The sequence below is a fragment of the Hevea brasiliensis genome, chromosome 14 (assembly GCF_030052815.1).
Source record: "Hevea brasiliensis isolate MT/VB/25A 57/8 chromosome 14, ASM3005281v1, whole genome shotgun sequence".
Classification (NCBI taxonomy): domain Eukaryota; kingdom Viridiplantae; phylum Streptophyta; class Magnoliopsida; order Malpighiales; family Euphorbiaceae; genus Hevea; species Hevea brasiliensis.
In genome coordinates this window covers 13,703,123-13,726,795 of record NC_079506.1, presented here as the reverse complement: position 1 = coordinate 13,726,795, position 23,673 = coordinate 13,703,123, and the positions used below count along the sequence as shown (strand labels likewise).

The 23,673-nt window shown below is 35.5% G+C and overlaps 1 pseudogene; it reads left to right on the top strand.

The window, feature by feature from the left end:
- The first annotated feature begins 9,726 nt into the window (after positions 1-9,726).
- LOC110669029 (probable LRR receptor-like serine/threonine-protein kinase At3g47570) lies at positions 9,727-22,473 on the top strand (annotated as a pseudogene).
- The last annotated feature ends 1,200 nt before the right edge of the window (positions 22,474-23,673 follow it).

Sequence of the window (23,673 nt, the reverse complement as noted above, 5' to 3'; positions counted from 1 at the left end):
CCCAGGAGGGGCTGTGTGATATGATTGAGTTGTGGATATATGGATTGTGAGTATAGAAGTGTGTTTTGAACCCTTTTGCAGGTTGGGTAGGTCCTAGGTATAGGGGAGACTCTGCCGGATTTTCGGCACGACTTAGGACGTATTGGTCTTTTTCTTTATTTGTATTGAGTCAGATTTATTAAATGATTGTAATAAAAATTGTCAGGTGAGTCGGGACAGCCTTCTTCCTCCGTCCAGCCGCCTCAGTGACCATCGTCAAGTCTGTGAGTAAAATATTAATTTTAATTGTAATTTCGATATTATTATATGTTCAGCATGCCCATGCATCACTTATATGCATATATTTATGTAGTTAAACTCTAGGCACGATTTATGTTGCATTCATAACTGTTGATGTGCCATGGATGTTGTTGTGGTAATTTGGAGCGAAGCGTGCGTTGGCGTGCGTGTGATGTGGTGTGGACTATGGATAGGACGGGGTAGTCACGCTTGAGTAATTGGGACCCGATCCTTCGAGGGGTAGTCACGGCTTGAGTAATTCTGGGACCCTCGATTTGGTTATTAAGTGGAAGTCCGAGCTTGAGTAATTACCGGCACCGGGTTGGATTTAAGAGAGTCGATAGGGGATCAGCTCCCATATGTTATGATTGATACTACAGGGTGTGTGAGTGCTCCAAATTACCTTTTTGATGTTATGATGTGAAAATGATGTTGCTGTTGCATTTCACTACACAGGTTGCATTAGTACTAGATAGTTATAGAGATTATGGTTAAAATTGATATTTTACTCTCTGAGTCGAACGCTCACTCCTGTTCAAAAATTTTTACAGGCCACAGGAGGATATTTTGTTCTGGGTTAACCTGCTTTTCTACTTCGCAGGTTGTTTATTAATAATTGTGTAATTTTAATTACTCCTAGAATTTCCGCATGTGTTAGCAGTAATTATTTGAATTTGGTCTGTAATATTATTATCATGTTGGACCTGTAAACTTAATATTTTAAGTCTGTTTTGATGGATTGGATGAGGGAGCTGAGCTCCCATTTATTATTATGTTGATGAGTATGTGGAGGGTGAGCTGAGCTCCCCAATGGATTGTTTATTGTGTTTACAGGTCGGGTGAGTCGAAAACTCCCCGTTGAAAAGTCCATTTTATGGCCGGACTCTGTCCGTTTGTTTTCTTGAATTTGGGCCCAATGGGCCTTAGAGTTGGGTTAATGAACAGTTAGGCTTACTACGGGCCTCGGGGGCTTTAGGCTGGCCCAAGTCCTAGTGCCGGTCCGGCCCATAGGTTGGGTCGTGACAACAATTTTCATTAAGGAACCATGGCCAAAAACTGACCAAAACTTGGTGAAACAATTGACCAAAGTGAGTTGATAGCAGTCACATCGCACTAAATCGACCAAATGAACAAGAATCGTTCATTTGGTCATAACTCGAGTTAGACAGGTCAAATTGACCTGAAATTTGGCCAGGGGTTAGAGGGCATATAGATCTAAAACTTTCATGAAGAACATCACCCCAGATTATGCCAATAACCCTTTCAAAATCATTGAGCAAAATTAAATTACTGTACCTGCAACTCTGCAGATTTTCAGTTGAGCAGTAAGGTTTGGATGGCTATAACTCTCTCTAGAAAACTCGGATTTAGACGATTCTTGAATCGATGGAAACCTAAGACATAGTAGAACATTTCATATGAAGAAAGTGAGACCAAATTATGAACTTAACTTGATCAAATTATTGACCAAAGTTGGATCAAAATCTGCCAGAACCCAAAATTGCAGCATGAACAGTGCACGTGAACAGTAAACTTATTTTGGCCATAACTTGAGCTACAAAACTCCGATTGAGGTGATCCAAAAATGAGAATACACTTAAGACAATAAGGAACATTTTCTATGAAGGAAGTTTTGTTAAATTCCAACAGTATATCGACCAATGGAATAGTGCAACTTCGGAGAACCAAAATCGAAAATTGGCAATTTTGCCAAAATGATCTAAGCTTTAAACAAATGACCAAAACCAACAAGTTTGGTGACCAAAATGTGGTATGTGGGTGAAGTTGGAGTTCCCATACCTAGTAAGTCTTAAAAAGTCAACTATTTGACTGGAATAGTGCAGTGAATAGTAACCCGAAACACAAAATTTCGAGAACGTCGAATTTAACACGTTAGAGCTAGCTAAATGTGAAGTTAAGTTTATTTTGGATTTATTTTAAGTTCTAGTACTGAAACATTGTAAAATTGTGTGTTTCAGTTGAAAAGAATATCGGGAAGGAACCCGAGGAACCGAGTCGAGGCTAAAGGACGACTCGTTTGAGGTTTGTGCACAACATATACTTTTATAATCATCTTTTGCATATCGTTTTGAATAATGTGAAATATTGGATTATCGCATTCTTATGATGTTTGATCTAAATTGTTGAAAGTTATTATGTATATTTGAAAAGAAAATGTTTAGCAAATTGTTAAGATAAGTTTTGAAACTACAGTGTCATGACCACATATTTGAACACCTCACTAGCACGACTAGTGGGGGTAATTAGTTTCGAATTTTGATTCCTTCTCTGGAGAAGTGTTGAGGTGTGCCAGTAGAAGAGGATGTGAATGGATATCCATATATTTGAGCTAGCTAGCCTTGTGATATGATTTCTCTTTAGCCTCTGGCTATTGAGATTCTATTTGTTTCGAATGGCATGATCTAGCTGTGGGTTTTGTGAAATGTGTTTTGATACTTTGAAATGAACTTGGTTTACATGTAAAATCTCACAATGCATGATTGTATTTAATTTTCATGTTTAGCAAAATTTTTGAATGAATATGCTTTAAGTTTTGCATAAAGATTATTTTAGTATATTGTGCACCACTGAGTCCTAGTACTCAGCGATAGCTTCTATTGCTGTCGCAGATACAGAGACTAGAGGAGCAGCAGACTGAGCTGCTGAGGTGTGAGAAGCTACCAGCCTAAAGTTTTCAGGTATAATTTATACCCTAACTGTAAATACTTCTTTTGATGTATATATTGCACATAAATGTATGGACATGTAAAATGGGTCTTGAGCAGCTTGTACACAAATTTGTATGAAGTTTGTAATAAAGTTTAGTTTGTGTTTCTTTTGATATAAATCTGTAAGGTTATGTATAAATTGTTTTATTTTTAATGAAATATGAATGATATTGATTGATAGTATTTTGAGAATTATTGAACTTTTGAATTTTGAGAAATTGATTGAGTTTGATTGTGAAACTGAAGTAGTGGTTGAGAAAAACTTTTAGAAGTGCTTTTTACAGGTATTCGAAGAACGATTTTCTCAAAATACAGAGGAAACTCTGTCCAAATTTTTATAAAATTTGCGGAAAACTAAAATGGCCAAAAATATTAATTAGTTTTAATTTCAACTAAATGTTTTAAATATTTATTAGAAATGCTCACCACTTATCAAAAAGAAGAAAATTGTTTTAAAATCCCTTGTAGGGTACTTAATGAGTTATCGGTAGGTGAAGTTCGGTAGTTCATTAGGTATTCTACGGGATCATGTTATGCCTTACAGAGGGGTAAGGTGTGACAACCAAGAACTCATAATGACCATATCTTGTCCTGAATGCTGTCTTGGACACATCCTCATTCCTGATTCTCAACTGATTGTAGCCTGATCGTATGTCTATTTTGGAAAAGAATCTAGCCCCTTGGAGCTAATTAAACAGATCATCGATATGAGGAAGTGGATACTTGTTCTTCACAGTCACCTTGTTCAGCTGTCTATAATTAATACACAACCTCAAGGACCCATCTTTCTTTCTCACAAATAGAACAGGAGCGCCCCAGGGTGAAGTGCTCGGACGTATGAAACCCTTGTCCAAAAGCTTCTGTAGTTGCTCCTTTAGCTCTTTCAATTCTGCTGGTGCCATCCTGTAAGGTGGCATTGATAAAGGGTTTGTACCCGGCACAACATCAATGCAGAACTCTATTTCCCTTCCTGGTGGCAACCCTAAAAGCTCCTCAGGGAAGACATCCATAAATTCTCTGACAACAATAACATTTTCAATGTTAACACCTTCTACAGATGTATCTCTCACCAATGCCAAATACCCTTGACACCTACGTCTCAACATTTTTCTAGTACTAATTACTGACACCAAGTTATATGGAGCCACGCTCCTGTCACCATCAAAGCTAAACTCTTCCACACTAGGTATATGAAAGTACACCCTTTTGTTCCTACAGTCTAAAGTGGCATAATGAGTTGCCAACCACTCCATTCCCAAAATTACATCGAAATCCATTATTGGTAGAGGAACCATTATTGGTAGAGGAACTAAGTCTGCTGGAAGGATCCTTTCATCCACTACTACTGGGCTACCCGGAAAAACCATATCCACATCTATGTTGTCACTAAGTGGGGTAGTTAGAGACAATGGGCATTCTAAAGTTGTAGGGTTCCTACCCAATCTCATGGCAAAAACAGGAGAGACAAATGAGTACGTAGCACCCGGATCTATCAAAACACGAGCCTCATAGGAATAGACTAGAAGAATACCTGCCATAACTACATTGGAAGCCTGAGTATCCTGGTGGCTCAAGGTGAAAACCCGAGCTTGACTCCTACCCTGCATTGCAAAACCCTGAAATTGACTTCTACCTCCTAACCTACCTCCAAATCCACGTCCTCCTTGTCCTCGGCCCTGTTGGCCATTGAACTGACTGCCTGCCAATGCTGGAAACACTAGGATACAATTGACGAAAAACATTTGCAACAGAACCATGTGATCCCATGTGTGGCTTACTGAATACTGGACATTCTCTAGCAAAGTGACCCTACTGGCCACACCGAAAACATACTCATGAACCCATCATATAAGGTCCTAAATGTCCTCTTCCATACTGCGTGCAAGGTGCCAAGGAGGATTCTGAACCAGACCCATAACTGCTGTAACCCGAACTGTGACCACTGCTGGATCCATATCCTGGTCTGAATCATCGAGATTTATGTATAAAACCACCCTTCTTGTTGTTCCTACCCCTTCCTCTGTAGTGACTTTGGCCTCCGCTATATGTGGTATCCATGTAGGGAACACCTGAAGAACCTTCTGCTCTATTCTTCTTTGCCCTTCCACTGTCATCTCCTGTATAACTAATTTCAATCTGTCAAGCTCGATCAACTACCATATCAAAAGACTGATCAGATATCATGGCCAGGTTTGCATACCTTTCGTCCAGCCCTTTTAGGAACCTCTTTACCTTCATACTTTCTATAGCCACTGCTGTGGGGGCATATCTACTCAGTTCCAAAAATTCTATAGCATATTCATCTACGGATCTGCCATTCTGCCTTCAGGCCTCAAAGGCCCACTGCTTTTGATCTCTGAAGCTTTCTGGCACAAACATGTTGATGAACAGTTCCACAAACTGGGTCCATGATAATCCCTCAATACGAGGTAGTACGTAGTCTGTCATCCACTGTCTTGGCACTGGCCCCAATACATGCTGCACACACTCTATAAGCCTCCTATCAGTCAACTGCAACTCCATCCCCGCCTGTTTGCAGGAATCCAAAAACCGATAGGCATCATCTGACACATCATAAGTACCAGGTACCAACTTCTTGAAATTAATTATTTGTTTGTAAGGTTCCCCTCTTGGTGAGGTGGGTTGCTGCTGTTGGGGAGGGTGAACCATATACTGTGCCATCATATCGATGGTTCTCTGCAATCTGGCTAAGGTAGCTGCCATTGGGTCCATGGGATCCTGGGCCATAAAAGACTATTCCTGAACTGGTGGCGGTTGCTCTTCTACTTGAGCAGCTCTAGGTCTCCTACCCCATCTCCTCGGGGTAGGCGCCTCATCTTGTGCCGACACCTCGTCTGGCACATCCCGTTCTGGTGCAGTGGTAGCTCTTCTGCTTCTACGCATTTTCCTAAAATTCAGCAGCATTAGCCCACAAAAATTCAAAATGGCATGTTACACAGCTCTATAGACTCATATTTACACACAATTATATAAAGCAGAAACTAGAAGCAAAGATGACAATGCAAGGACGAATATGGATCCTATTCTCTGCATGTGACTCCTATTAGACTCTTCCTAAAACTTTAGACATATATTCCCTATGAATCTGGAACCTAAGCTCTGACACCACATTTGTCATGACCTAACCTATGTGCCGGACCGGCACTAAAACCTGGGCCAGCCTAAAGCCCCCGAGGCTCGTAGTAAGCCTAACTATTCCTCAACCCAATCCTAAGGCCCATTTGAGCCCAATTTTAAGAATTCAACCAGACAGAGTCCGACCATAAAATGGACCATTCAACAGGGAGTTTTTTTACACGCACGACCTGTAAACACAATATATAATAAATTGGGGAGCTCAACTCACCCTCCACATACTCATAATATCATAAAGTCCAATGGTAGCTCAGCTCTCTCATCCCATCCAGTCATGCATGCAATTAATATTCTTACAAATTCAGCACAATATTATATTACAGACTCAAATTAATTAAAATACTCCTAACACATGCGAAGTCTAAAATTTAACTCAAGTGTACAAAATACATCAAATACTACTAATTGATCTGCGAAGAAGAAGAGCAGGTTAGTCACAACAAGTAATCCTCATGTAGCCTGAAAAAATAGATGAACAAGAGTGAGCATTCGACTCAGAGAGTAAAATACTAATTTTAACCACAATTTCTATAGTTATCTAAAGCTAATGCATCCTAAGGAATGCAAGTGCAACATCATCATAATTTTCATACAAACCACATCATAGCAGTAAAAAGGCAATTTGGAGTACTCACACACCCAACACTGTTCAAACAGTACACATATGGGAGCTGATCCCCTATACAACTCTCTTAAACGAACCTCTGCCAGTGAGTGTCTCTCAAGCCGGACTTTCGCTTAATAAACCAAATGCGGGGTCCCAGCGAGTATCTCTCAAGCCGTGTCTACCCCGACTTATCCATAAAAGACCGGGTCCTAGCGAGTGTCTCTCAAGCCCTGTCTACCCGTCCTGTCCATATCCAATGCCATACCACATGCACGCCAACGCACGCACACTGCTCCAAATTACCACAAACAATATCCATGGCACTTCATCACTTATGAATACAATATGAAATGTGCCTAGTGTTTAACTACATAGATACATATTTATCAGTGATGCATGGACATGCTTGAACATATAATAATATCGAAATTATAATTAAAATTAATAGTTTACTCACAGACTTAACCGCGGTCACTACGGCAGCTGGGGGGAGGAGGAAGGCTGTCTCGGCTCACCTGATAAAATTTCATTGCAATTTTTAATATATTTAACTCAATATAAGTTTGAAAAATACCAAAGACACCCTAGGTCATACCGAAAATCCAACAAAGTCTCTCCTATACTTAGGACCTACCCAACCTGAAAAAGGGTTCAAATTGCACTTCTATAGTCACAAGCCATACATCCACAACTCAATCACATCACATGGTCCCTACTGGGCCCACCCAAAGAGTCAACAATCATAATTTAAAAAATTACAATTTAGTCACTACAATTATCCCTTTTGCGAAAAAACTACCTAAATGAGCTCTAAAAATTCTAAAACTTTACCACGCAGTACTTAGCAATATTATAGAGCTAACGTAAAAGAAATTATATTTTTCTAACCTATCACGAATATTTTATAGATTTTTAATCGAAATTAAGCACTAGATAATTAAGAAAAATGAGGGTTCGGGTTTACCTATGCTAATTTCGACACTAGAGACGCGTCCGAGACGTCTGAAAACGGTGGGATAGCCTATAACCTCAACCCAATTCGGAGACTTTTTCAGTAGCCTGTCTGCCCAGCCCAAAATTGCAGACCCAAGCAACTATTGAATTTCCGCGATTGAAGGTTCCTACGCGAAGCCCACAACACAGGAGTTAGTATAATTTTAACGGAATTTTCTTAGCTCATTTAATGCTCGAAAAAACACTGTGAAGTCTCGTAGGACCCACCGAAAAATGGCGTCAAAAAAATTTAAAATGGATATTTCCGGGAAACCCTCGACGAATGGAGCACTCCAGTACTCTCGGATTTTTTGTGGGGTTTACGATTTTCGAGAAATCTAGCCTGAAAGTCAAAATGGGCTAAAACTTCCCGAATAAAAATTGGACAAACCGCTCAATGGATTTTGGTGTTCTTGATATCTATGGAAAGTGTAGATGAATTTTAGCACAAGACTGTGTCCAATCGGTGATCAGATCGGCTGGGAAGATGAAGCGACGCGCTCGCGCAAGGGTGAGTTTCGCGCAACGTTTCCGGCGGCCTGGAGGCCTACCCGCGGCGAGGGAGAGGCGGGGGAGTTGCGCCAGCGACTAAGGAGAGCTGGGGCAGTGGCTGGCCGACAAGGGGCGGAGGGAGGAGAGAGAAAACGAGGTGAGAAGGGGAGAGGTCGGGATGCGTGGGGGAAGGGGAAAGGAAAAAGGAAAGGGCCGATCCGATTCGATCGGTTCGACCCGGTCCGGTTCGATTTGGCCTGTCCGATTCAGGATATAAAAATTTAAATTTTTACTCCGCTTTGGGACCGAAAACGAGACCCAAAAATTCAGAAAAAATTCTAGAAAGCTCAGAAAAATTCATAGAGTCCAAATATATATTTTAATTTTGCTACGTGATCTTTAAATTAATTTTTAAAAATCATCAAAGTTTTATATTTTCCAAAAATCGAACCCAATTTCTAAAATCTGAAAAATTTTAAATAAATTCTCAAAATTCAAATAAAATAAAATATTAATATCTACCCATAAAATAATTAATTTAAAAATTATGGGTGTTACAATTATCATTTAATATTATATGAGGTATATTTATCTCTTTTTAATTATTAACAATTTATTTTTTTATTCTATTAATATGTAAACGTTTAATATTAGCTTTTGATATGTTTTTAAGTAACAATTTACCCCTCAATGTTCAATTCTATTAACAAATTAATCAGCATCGTTAACAGCTTTTCAATTTAAAATAATTCAGTCATTAAAATATTATTTTATTAGTAAAAAATCTCTACATCTAAGTTTTATATTTAAATAATTATTAAAAATTATTTATATAAAACAAATAATTATTTTATATAATTATTTAAATAAAAAATATTTAATTATTTGAATATAAAACTTTATTATAGGGATTATTTTATTAATAAAATAAAATTTTATGAATTAAATTATTTTTAATTGAAAGATAATTAATAGAATTAACGGTCAATTTAGGTGATATGGACTAATTTATTAATAAAAATAAATTTCGAGGACTAAATTGCTACTGGGAATATACCAGGGACTAAAAATACTCAAGCCACTTTCTAAATTTTGAGCATATATGTATATTTTAATTAGAATGTTTTTAATGAATTAATTTATCAAGTTATTTATAAATTTTATTAATAATATTATATTATATCATATTAAATTAATGATGAATAAATTTATAAAATAGAGATCTAGGCCACTGCCAGCTTGTCTCAACGGAGACTATCCAGATCGCACTAGGAGGCTGGTGAAGGTAATGCTTGCCCAAATCGATCTCCACAGCCAAGTTTGCTAGCCCATCTGCCACCTGGTTAGCTTCACGTTAGCAGTGATGAATAACAACCTGCCAATCCCATCTCTATAAATACGCTTTTTACTTGTTTAATTGAACCAACCAATTCCTATTCTATAACCTCAAGAAAATCTCAAACTGCATGTATGGGGCTTTATTGCAGGAGTTCCTCAGCATCTTTCTCGTCCTTGTGCCTCTTTTCTATTATTCATTTCTTGTGCTTCAACTTGCCAACAGCCTCTGTCATCCACAGTAACAATGAGACAGATCGATTGGCATTGCCAGAATTCAAGGCCAAAATAAGTGATGACCCTTTTGGGGTCATGAGCTCATGGAATAGCACTCGTCACTTCTGCCAGTGGTATGGTGTCACCTGTGGGCGTAGACACCAAAGAGTTACAAGGTTAGACCTACGCTCCCTCAAACTTTCAGGTTCCATATCACCACAAGTTGGTAATTTGCGCTTCGCAAGGCAGTTGAACCTTGCAAGCAATAGCTTCGGCCATGAGATCCCTCTTCAGATTGGCCGTTTAAGTAGACTGCAAATGTTGTTTCCTTATAACAATTCAATTGATGGTCAAATTCCTCCAAGCATATCTAATTGTTAAAACGTTTTTTTCTTTTATTTGGCTAACAACAATCTTGCAGGGGAAATCCCTCTGGAGCTTGGTTCCTTACTGAAGCTCAAAAAGATCGCTTTAGCGGACAACAATTTAATAGGGACTCTACCACCGTCTTTCGGGAATCTGTCGTCCCTTCAGAAACTTGCTGCATATCAAAATCATCTGGAAGGTAATCCCCCAGAAACTTTAGGCCAATTGATGAGTCTAAGGTTTTTATCAATTTTCGAAAATGGATTTTCGGGTACCATCCCTCCCTCCATCTTCAATCTTTATTCAATCTACGCTTTAGACCTGTCATCTAACCAATTTCAAGGGAATCTTCCCTTTAGCATTGGAAACTCTCTTCCAAATCTACGAATTTTTTCCGTTGGTGATAACCAATTCACTGGCACCATTCCAACCTCAATTTCTAACGCCTCAAATCTAGAATTTCTTGATCTACCCCTCAATAATCTCACCGGAAGTGTGCCTTCTCTTGGCAAGTTGCATAGGCTTTCAGAATTTGTGATTGGTGTCAACAATTTAGGAAGTGGGAAAGCTGATGACTTCAGATTTCTTTCCACTTTAACTAATGCCAAAGCTTTACGAACCCTAGTCATAGGCTACAACAACTTTGGAGGGGAACTTCCTGAACCCATCGCCAACTTCTCAAAGGTGCTCCAGTTCTTTGTCATACAAAAAAATCAGATATCTTGAAACATCCCAGTTGGAATTCAGTTTCTCGTTAACTTGAAGCTTTCGTTGCAGACAGGAACAAACTCTCTGATACTATTCCAGCAGGCATTGGACAGCTTCAAAATCTAAAATTACTTCACCTTGCAATAAATAATTTATCGGGATATATTCCATCTTCTCTAGGAAACCTGACAAATTTACTTTACTTTTTTGAAAATTTATTATTTATTCCCTGTATTTTAATAAAACTAACCATTTGATCCTTGCATTTTAAAAAATATACTATTTAGTCCTATATTTTATTTTCGTTAAACTATTTAGTCTCTCTATCAAATTTTTCGTTATTTATGCTATTCAAATTACTATTTAGTCCTTCTATTTTAAGAAAACTAATTAATTAATCCCTATATTTTCTAAAATACTACTATTTAGTCCTTCTATTTTAGTGAAATTAATTAGTTGATCAATATATTTTAAAAAATATAGCATTTTGAAAAATATATTATTAGATAAAAATAGAAATTTTACTATGTGAAAACTAAATTTGAATTTATATTTTTTTTAATTTTTCATTCATTGGACATCATTTTTATATTTTCACTACTGGTAATTAATTTTCCTTTATTACTTACAAATTTAAGTAAACTGATAATTTTTTTGTATAGATAATTTATATCATTTTTAAAAACAGATGAAAACAAAGAGAGAATGAGGGGTTGAAGGGTGTGAGTATAGAGGAGAAGCAATATGGAAAGATAGAAATAAAAAATAATAAGAGAGAAATAAGGAGAAAAAGATTAAAATAGTTTAGGTATAAAAAATAATTATCAAACTAAATAGTTAACGGAGTCAAATTACAGAGACTAACTAATATATTTTTTTAAAATATAGAGACTAACTAATTAGTTTTACTAAAATATAAGGACTAAATAGTGTATTTTTTAAAATACAAAGACCAAATAGTTAATTTTGTTAAAATACAGAGACTAATAGTAATTTATCCTAATTTTTTTTTTTACAATAATAATCTTCAAGGTACCATCCCTTCAAGTGTAGGCAATTGCAAAAAAATGCTCAGACTAGATTTTTCTACAAACAATCTTAGTGGTTCCATACCCCCCCACAAGTTATTGGACTTTCCTCGTCAAAAGTTCTTCCTGTCACACGCTACCCTCTAACTAATAAAACATGGTGACCTAAAACTAAATTGACAATTTTCCATGGTAGAAAGAAATAGTTGAATACAATAGCTACTAGAGACATAATTTTTCCTCTTCCCAATATATATTTAATATACGTAAATTCTAAAAGTTCTAAAGTGGATAAAACACAATATCATAAGAAACCAACAATCAAAATCAAGCATTAAGCCTGTAACATCAAAACAATTAAGGGCATTTATTCAGTAAGTGATTAAATTATTAATCTATAATATTACTAAAGGACAAAAATTCAAAAGCCAATTGTTTGTCCAAACATATAATATATAAGATCAATGATGAAAGAAATTAAAAAGAAAATATTGAAAATAAGGAAACAAAATTTACCTTCTTTGGAACGCACCCAAGGGCTGCCTACGTACCTCATATGGAGGATCAGATCCACGTAGCTCTTAAATTCTATAGAAAAAAAATTTGATTGAATTCTCCCAAAAAAATTAGATATTTCCCAAATCAAAAACCAACGAATTCATATAAATATACCAAAATCCTCAATGGGCTTGCAACAAGTTCAATTAATTTATATACTTAATTTTAAGCCCCAACATAAAAGTTTTTCTATCCTTATCATACAACATCTATAATTTAATCCTACTTTTCCAAACATACACATTGTCATTGATGTACCTTTCAGAAAATATTAAATTTCATTCATCAAAAGTGCAGAACTAAAGACATTAAGAAAGCTTTGCTTATATCCATAGGAAATGGTTACTGCTTATTCTCTATTGGTTTCCATACTCAACTCAACTCAACTCAACTAAGCCTTTATCCCAAAAATTTGGGGTCGGCTATATGGATTCGCTTTCTCCACTCTGAACGATTTTGGGTTAAATCCTCAGAAATGTGTAATGCTTCTACGTCATGTTATACTACTCTCCTCCAAGTCAATTTAGGTCTACCCCTTTTTTTCTTTCTATCCTCTAACCTAATGTGCTCTACTTGTCTAACTGGAGCAACCGTATATCTACACTTCATATGACCAAACCACCTCAATCTCCCTTCTTTCAACTTATCTTCAATTGGCACCACTCCTACCTTTTCTCTAATACTCTCATTACGAACTTTATCTAGTCTAGTATGGCCACTCATCCACCTTAACATTCTCATCTCTGCAACTCTTATCTTAGATGCATACGACTCTTTCAGTGCCCAACACTCACTACCATATAACATAGCCGGTCGTATGGCTGTACGATAAAATTTTCCTTTCAATTTATTGGAAATCTTACGATCACATAAAACTCCCGTGGCACGTCTCCACTCCAACCATCCGGCTTTAATCCTATGACTAACATCCTCCTCACATCCCCCATATACTTGAAGGACTGAGCCTAGATATTTAAAGTGATTACTTTGGGACAGTATCACTCCATTCAAACTAACTCCTTCCTTATCACCAGTTTGGCCTTCACTGAATTTGCAATGCATGTATTCTGTCTTCGTTCTACTTAACTTAAAACCCTTTGACTCTAGAGTACTTCTCCAAAGTTCTAGCTTTCTATTGACTCCTTCTCGTGTCTCATCTATCAGAACAATATCATCCGCAAACATCATGCACCAAGGAATACTCTCTTGTATATGTTTCGTCAGTTCATCTAAAACTAATGTAAAAAGGTAAGGGCTTATGGCTGATCCTTGGTGTAATCCAATTGAGATCGGAAAATCTCGTGTCCCCTCCCACTGTGCGCACAATAGTAGTTGCTCCTTCATACATATCTTTCAATACTTGTATGTACCTAATAGATACCCTCTTTTGTTCTAACACATTCCATAAGACCTCTCTTGGAATACTATCATAAGCCTTCTCCAAATCAATAAAAACCATGTGTAGATCTTTCTTCACATCTATATATTTCTCCATCAAGCTTCTAATGAGAAAGATCGCTTCCATAGTTAAACGACCGGGCATGAAACCAAATTGATTGAGAGAGATAGAAGTATCATGACGTAGTCGATGCTCCACAACTCTCTCCCACAACTTCATAGTATGGCTCATGAGTTTAATTCCCCTATAGTTTGAGCAACTCTGTATGTCTCCCTTATTTTTAAAAATAAGTACTAAAATACTCTTCCTCCATTCATCAGGCATTTTCTTTGAGTTTAGAATCTTATTAAATAATTTAGTTAACCATGCCACTCCCATATCTCCCAAATACTTCCACACTTTAATTGGTATTTCATCGGGTCCACAGGCTTTACCCACTTTCATTCTCTTAAGTGCTTCCTTTACTTCTAAAGATCTAATCCTTCTAGTATAATTCACATTCTTTTCTATTGTTCGATAATCTATATTCACGCTATTACCATTTTGACTATCATTAAAGAGATCATTAAAATAATTTCTCCATCTTTCCTTAATGTCCTCATCTTTCACCAACAATTTTCCTTCTTTATCCTTAATGCACCTAACTTGATTGACATCTTGACATTTCCTTTCTCTCCTCCTTGCTAATCTATAAATATCTTTCTCCCCTTCTCTAGTTCCAAGTTTCTCATATAACTTTTCAAAGGTCTGTGCTCTTGCTTGACTAACTGCATTTTTTGCCTCTTTCTTTACTATCTTGTACTGTTCATATGCCTCATTATTATCACATTTAGGTAATTTCTTATACCATTCCCTTTTTCTCTTTACTGCCTTTTGTACTTCCTCATTCCACCACCATCTCTCTTTTGAGGGTGGTCCATGTCCTTTAGACTCTCCAAGTACTTTTCTAACTACTTCTCTAATCTTTGATGCCATCTGTATCCACATATCATTGGCCTCCATATCCAGTTTCCATACTTCAGACTCGATAAGCTCATTTTTGAACTTCACTTGCTTTACTCCTTTCAACTCCCACCACTTTGTTCGAGCTACACTATTTCTTCTAACCTTACTTGAATTGTTCCTAAACTTGACATCCAAGACCACCAACTGATGTTGACTTGTTAAAGCCTCTCCTGGAATGACCTTGCAATCCTTGCATAGAGCTCTATTTGTCTTCCTAGTTAATAGGAAGTCGATTTGGCTTCTATATTGCCCACTTTTGAAAGTCACTAAATGTGACTCTCTTTTTATAAAGTAGGTATTTGCTAGTATTAGGTCGTATGCCATAGCAAAATCCAGGATACTTTTTTCTTCCTCATTTCAACTGCCAAAACCAAAACCTCCATGAACATTCTCATAACCTTGTCTATCACTTCCTACATGTCCATTCAAATCTCCACCAATGAAAACATTCTCTTCATTCCGTATGCTTTGCATTAAATCATCCATATCTTCCCAAAACCTTTGTTTACTCTCACTGTCTAGTCCTATTTGTGGGACATAAGCACTAACTATATTTATTGTTTCTCCTTCTAGTATTAGCTTTACTAGTAGAATTCTATCTCCTACTCTTTTCACAGCTATTACTGCGTCTTTCAATGTCCTGTCCATGATTATGCCCACTCCGTTCCTGTTTCTCTCCTTTCTGGTAAACCACAGTTTGTACCCTGAATTATCCGCTTCCTTACTTTTCTCTCCTACCCATTTAGTCTCCTGAATGCAAGCAATATTCATCCTTCTCTTTTCCAAGGTATCCACAAGCTCCATTAATTTTCCTGTAAGTGATCCAACATTCCAAGTACCAACCCTGATCCTCCTCTTATCTTGCCCCTTCCTAATTGGTCTCCTTCTATGATATTTTCTATTATTTTCTATGTCTATCTTGTGTTCTGTTTCACTATTTATTCTACTATCTGTCCTATGAACTAACTTCTTTACCCACACCCGTCCATGATGTGGGAACCCTTGCTCACTTAACACCACACCCAGGCGCGGGCATGGCGCGTCGCTTTCGATGAATGCCCTACACCCTTACATATTTCTCACTACACCCGGACTCCGATGTAGCGCATCGTTAGTAGAGGACGCCCCAACGTTCATATCATTTGAATCCATATCATAGGGTGTGACGAAATTTTTATGCTGGTTGTCACCTACCGCAATCCTCCTCCTTTATCCGGGCTTGGGACCGGCTAAGCACAAACTACTTAGGCGGAGTTTCTCTATTGGTTTCCATAAATCACACAAATCAATTACTCATATGTAAATATTGAAGTAGCTCAATTTTAAAACAGTCTTATCATTGTAACATATATGTTAATATCAGAGAATTATCCCTAAAATAAAATAGCTTGAGGGTAATGAGACAAATAGCTATATGTGCAGACAACTAGAGAATTTTGTCCAAACCGCCAAACAAGAAATTCAAAAAAACCTCAAGATGACAACCAAAACCTTATAATTCAATATTCAATATAAAAAAAAAATGTTTTACGCCAACTCTTGAAAGTAATAAGAAAAACAAAGTATATCCGCATTATACAAATAGTAGTGAGACAAGCAAGTAAAATCCTAATGAAACAATTATCAGTACAAATTTGTATAGCCCTCCATATATCAAAGATCATATCTTGTTACCTTATAATTCATAACTAGGTATAAAAAAATAAAAAATAAAAAATAAAAAAAAATTAGAAAAAAACTCCAATGACATAGGCAAATCTCTAATTTTGTCAATACATCTCCATGCTATATTTTTAGCGGTCTAGAAACCAAACATAATAGGACAATGTAACAATCAAATTATGAATAAGGAAAAATCAGTTGCACTGCCCAAGGTTTAACAACTCAAATCAATTCATATCACACATAATCCTTCATGAAATTAGCTCACTACAAATTCGAACAAACTTAGTTTTGCATTGAACAAGTGATAAAACAACCTATTAAAACCAAGAGATAAACAAAACTTCAAATTCAAAGTAACAGAAACCTCATAAATCAATATAAATTACAGCAATTACCCTAATAGCTATGGGTACAATAACAAGAAATAATAACATCACATATGGAAGATAAAAAAAAATAACCCATAAGCACCAATTTTACTTGAGCCATATGAATCGAAGCTGAAATTTCTGTATCTCTGCTCATGAAATCTGTTTCCCCTTCATATTTTGCCAAATCAAAACCTCAATAAGGTAATTGTGTAATTTGAGGCAACGATGGAAGGGCTGATGGGCAGCAATGGCATTTGAACTTATGAAGGCAGCAATAACAGTTCCTTCTCCCTTTGATTTGCGTATTTCTACATTGAAAACTCAATAAGGAAATTTGATTAGAGCTAAAAAAGTGCAAGAGTTCTGATTTTATGGTGGAAGAAAGTCAAAATGGGTTAGAAAAATATGGATTTGGGTGGGTTTACTACTGCTGCCTCCTCTTCTATTTTGCTCCCTCTGTTTTTCTTTTTCCCCCCAATTCTCCTCTTCTCCTTTTCCCGTTTCTTTCCTTTCTCTCTACTGGAAACTAGAAAAATCCAGTCCATGTGCTGGAAATGAGTGATAATAAAATTGCCACATGTCAAAAGAAAATTACAACTTGATCCCTAACTTTCATAAATTAGGTTTTGACCCTAAAACATTAAAAATATCATTAAAGTCCACAAGTATATTATGCTTTTCACCCAAACACTTTTCAATATTCCCCTTCCCTTTTTTTTCTTTTCAAATCAAAATATTTGTAAAAAAATTTTCTAATTGGAATATATGAATATCCTTTTATATTCTTAAAAGCCAAATAAACTTAACCATGTATATTTTATATAAAATAACTATTAAATTTTTATTAATTTACTAAACAATATCAACTTAAAGTAATATAATAATTCACAAAAAAGAAAAAAAATCAAATTTATAAATATAAATAATTTATTTAATTTAATTCCTTCAAGATTTATTCCTAATTTTCTATTAAACTTTCTTCCAAATTTTTTTTTATAATTTCACTCTCCAATTTCTAATATATCCATAATTATTATTATTATTATTTTATTTTTATTGTATTTTCAAAAATTAGGATGTTACACTTTCTTTGTCTAGAAATAATTTGTCTGGTTCCCTTCCCAAAGAAGTAGAAAATTTGAAAAATCTTGAAATCCTTGACCTTGCTGACCACATGTTATCAGGTGAAATTCCCCTCGGTCTTGGCAGTTGCACAAGTCTAGAAATCTTATTCATGGGTGCCAACTTGTTCCAGGGGTATTCCTTCCCCTTTTGGTTCACTAAGAGGCATCACGGAGTTAAATCTTTCTCCTAATAATTTGTCAGGCGAGATTCCAGAGTTTTTGCAGGGCTTCAACTCAATACAGCTTTTGGATTTATCTTATAATGACATTGAGGGCATGGTACCAGTAGAAGGAGTTTTCAAGAATTCTAGTGCTGCCTCTGTGACAGGAAATAAAAATCTATGTGGTAGCATACCTGATTTTGGTCTGCCTGTGTGCAAGTTTGAACAATGAAAGAGGATATCAACTCCAAACTTAAAGATCATAATTTATGTGGTTTGTGCGGTTATAGGCATTGCACTTTTGGTTATTTCTTTGCTTCTTTGGCGCCGTTCAAGAAAGAGAAAAGGAGAATCTGCATCACTTTTTGATGGAAATTCACTATTGAAGTTGCCTTATCAAAGTTTACTAAAAGCCACTAATGGATTCCCTTCAGATAATTTAATTGATATTGGTAGCTTGGGATCTGTATATAAAGAGATTCTTGATCAAGAAAGAATGTTAAAATGCTTAAGCTAATGCGACGAGGAGCTTCAAAGAGCTTTATAGCTGAATGTGAGGCCTTAGGAAATATTAGGCATTGAAATCTTCTCAAAGTACTCACAGCTTGTTCAAGAGTTGATTATCAAGGAAATGATTTCAAAGCATTGATTTATGATTTCATGGTTAATGAGAGCTTATATGGCTAGTTGCATCCAACTCTTGGATTAAATATTGCTATCGATGTTGCTTCTGCACTTGAGTATCTTCACTATCATTGTGGAACACTAATTGTTCATTGTGATCTAAGACCAAGTAATGTCCTTCTCAATGAAGAAATGATCGGACATGTAAGTAATTTTGGGTTAGTAAAGCTCTTTTCTATTGGGATGCTTGACTATTCAACAAATCAATCTATTTCACTTGGAATAAGGGGAACATTGTCTTCCACGTATTTGCACTTCAACATGTTTTTCACCTTTTCCTTCAACATGTTCGATGAAGAAATGGTTTTACCTTGATGTCCAAAATCTATAATTTTCTAATGCTAGTAGGCTATAAGAATTCAATATTTTTTACATGTTTCAAAGCAAATCAATTAACTATATGTTGATGTGAGTATTCTAGAGTATGGTCTGGGAAGTGAAGTATCAACGCATGGTGACATATTTAGTTTTAGCATACTCTTGTTAGAGATGTTCACAGGAAAGAGGTCGACCGATTACATGTTCAAAGAGAATTTGAGTCTTCACAATTTTGTCAAAAGAGTTTTGCCAGAAAAAGTGAATGATATGATAGATCCCAACCTTTTTCAAATGCAACTCATTGCGAACCAACATCAAATCGTAACCACAATTCTAGGAATACGAGAAACAACATATTTATTGAATGTTTGATTCCAACATTAGAAATAGGAATCTCTTGTTCTTTAGAATCACCACAAGAGCGCACGAATATTAGTGAAGTAGTTGCTCAGCTCTCTTATGTTAGGAACAAACTTATGGGAACTCGATTGCCAAGGGAGAGACATAATATAGACACACTTCAAATGGCAGGTAAGTAACGTTATTCTTTTATTGAAATAAAGAATAAAACCTCCCATATGCACGTAATAGAATCTCTCCATATCTTTCTCATATGATAACCCATAAAATTTTTTTGAATCTTCTTTTTGTAACATTATTTATTTACTTTGCCAAATGTATGCAAGGTAGTTTAATTTTTTTTTTTTCCATCTCAGGTACTCAAGATTGTTGACTTTGAAGCAAAACCTATTATACCCTAGTCTATGTAATCCTTGCCGTACCTTATTTATATGTATGTTTATAATGCTGCTACATGCTTAGTTGGCATCGTGTTTCCTTCATATCTAAAATGTTTTTCCCATTTTACTCCAAAGGCTTTTTGTCCTTGGTTTTTTTTTTTTTTTCCAAAAGATAAAAGATTTCATAAATATAATGCTAGTACAAATAAGGATAAAATCCAAAAGATAGAAGAATATCAATATGCTCATAGATCTATACTTAGATCGGACCAAAGGTTCTTTATTATCCGTAAACGACTAACATCATATAAACTCATTTTAATATTCATGATTGCTTAAAATCAGTTTGCCAATCAGGTAGGCTAAGGTAAAAATCTTCAAGAACCTAGATAAATAGAGTTGCTTGAAAATATCTTGTCCATTGGGTTAGCTGAGACGAGAATCTTCAAGAAATATTGAAGATAAACTTCTTTCAAACAGAGAAATCCCGCCAAGGGGACAAAAATAAAAGCCATATAAGGCCCCCAATGTAACATTCAAACCAATCAAAACAAAAAAACAAACTAAGAAAAAGGAAGAAAGAAAAGTCAAGAGAGGAAAAGTGAAAAAAAAAGAGAGAGAGAGAGAGATAAAAACAGAATCAAAACAGAGCAGATCGGGTATAGAGCAAAAACCGGGGAAATAAAGCAACAGCAGGAGAATTGAAAACCCTTACCCAAAAACTCAACTCTCCCAATAAAAATTCTGCTAAATTACATCACTTTCACGTGCCATAAGTCCCTATTTATAACAGATCCTTCTCATGAGCCATATTTCTCTCTCTCACCTTGCAATCTCCATTCCAAGTAAAGGAGAAGAATGGGAAGCAGCAGCCATCCTTTTCAATTCTAGTGTCTTTGGTTCTTTCTTCGTTGTTTCTTGATCAAGGTAGCACTAATAGCTTCCTTCCTCCATGATTTAAAAAGTTGTTGATATTCCCTTAGGTTAACAATGAAACTAAGGAGAGATATGGACAATATAGGTAGCCAAACCTCAACTTCTCTGTACTAGAATTTTCAAGTTGAATTTTCTTTATTTTAGATTTTTGGCTATATCATGAGCTACCATAATTGCTTAATATTATTGAATAACTTGTAGTAAAGTTTGTTCATTGAAGAGTTGAGTAAAGAAATTTCATATATATGTCCTAGGATATGTTGAGTAAGCTTAACATTAATTTTAATTCCAATTCAGGTATGTTATTTTAAGAATGTGTTAAGGGATTGAAGTTATTATTATTATTTTGCTAAATTCTATTTTAAAGAATAGAATTGGTAGGAATTATAAGGAAAGTGAATGGAAATATTATGAATGAGTAAATTTGGAATGGATGGTCAAGCTACTAATGGTTTAATAATTGTTGGGTATATTAAATCTTAACTAGAAACATACAAGAAATTTAGCATGTTGTGTACATAAAAAAAAATTGAGTTGAATATTATATCTTTAGTATCATTGGAAGTTATAAGCTAGTGGAAAGTTTTAAGTGTTGCTAGAAATTGGAAAATTTGTGAGTGGAGGGATGGATTTAAGTTTTATATCCTAATTGCTAGGTGGATAATGAAGTGTTTAAAGTATGATGTGGTTATTGTGGAGCTATTAATGGAGATTAATTGTAATTAAATTAGCAAGAATTTTGATGTAGTAAAGGGAAGAAATTTTAGCATGAAATGCTAAAGGAGAAAGAAGTATATATCAAATGGAGAAGGAGAAATAAATGGGAAAAAAATATGGAATTTATTATATTATTTGGTGTAGGCCACATATGGACATTTTAAATTATTTATGAATGTGTTGTTGCTTGTGAAGAATTGGTTGAGTTCTTGGAATTTTGGAAGACGTTGGATTTATACTGAAATGCCGTCGAATTTTTTTTTGAATTTTAGATAAATAAATCATGCATTTCACCCTCACCTTTTTCATCTTCAGGATTTAAAAATTCATTTTCTTAATGTATTACTTTTCCCTACACTTTTAGGAAATGACCTAGCTCCTGTTTGTAGATACTAGGGGTGCTCCAGCAATCTAGGCTTCATTAGTCTTCCGTACAGGTGAGTGGATAAATATTTAATATTGGTAATTTTTATTCAATGTATATTTATGTATGTTATTTTTCTTAATGCAAAAATGGGAATGGATAATAGTAATTATGTGTTTATTTATTAAATGAAATGAGATTTAGAAGCACAGCTAAATAAATTACCAAATACACTTAATATATGCACCGAATAGATAGCAGCTAGATGACGGGTGATATAATCTCAGCTCAGCTTAATTTTATACTGTCTTGGAATAGCGTTTGATATACATATAGCCTTTAGGGCGTATATCAGGTGGTTGCCCTTTGGAGGTGGTTCTGCACATGTATGACCAGCATATTTATTACTTTTGGGCCGTTAGTGTCATCGTAGAGCCCAGGATGCCAGCATTGCTCTCAGGTTACCAGAGTTTATTATATGCTACTGAGATGCCAGCATTATCTATAGGAAACATATTGTGAGTATATGAGAATATTATGGATTTTATGATTATTAGCGAAGTTATTTCTAAAATATTTTTTTTACAGCATGAAATTTTATTTTATCTCAGTTATGTGAATTACACCAAATGATATTTATTCAGCTAACATATGTTAATATAGAACCTGGTACTATTAAGTACCAAACCCTTGTCTATTCCCCTTTTGTTATTTATTTATCCACTCATTGAGTAGTTGTACTCACCTTTTATATTTTTAATATTTCTGATTCTTTTTAGTGATCCTTCTATCAGCAGCCCTCATTTGTTAACATTGTCTTTCCTTCCACTTTACCAACTGCAGAGTCTAGTGGAGGTCGGGCCAACATATTCCTTTTATAACTTTTGATCATTTTGGATTATTGTATATATTATCTCTGTGTTTAGGCTGCTACCCACCTAAGGTCTGTGTTTGTATATTTTTTTTGTTCCCACGAAGAGAAAAAAACCATGTATCTATGAAGATGATATATCTATTTGGCATGGAGCCACTTTATGTGTATATGTATATATTTACATATTCTTTCAGGTTTCAGCAGGTTTCATATGACCAATTGGATATATTTTAGGGAAAACTCTGTTAGTTTTTCCTTATCACATTTGCCTCTATAAGGTGGAAGGCAGGTGTGACACCCAATCTCCATCAAAGGGAGAAAGAAATAAACAAATCCACAAAAAAATTTATGGATCTAAAAGAACTGTCTTATCAACTAAGAAAATAACTAAAAAAATCTGGAAATGGAAGGATACTATCGAGCAAGGAAAGGCTAGTGGCAACCCTTGAGACCAAGAGAGTTAAAAGCTTTTCCATAGAGAAAGGAACATGTCAAGGCATTGAAACTTCCTTGATTGTTAATTACCCAAAAGTTTCGATCCTCATGAGCCAAACATAAATCAAACTCCCATATGTGTATAAAATAAATCTCATTTGCTTACATATAAACAACACTGAAATTTATTAAAGATCTCATTTTATCATAACTCTTTACACCCCCAAGATAAGAAGATCTCATTAAAACTCAACTAAGCCTTTATCCCAAAAATTTAGGGTCAGCTATATGGATTCGTTTTCTCCACTCTAAACGATTTTGGGTTAAATCCTCAGAAATGTGTAATGCTTGTAGGTCATATTGTACTACTCTCCTCCAAGTCAATTTAGGTCTACCCCTTTTTTTTATTTCTA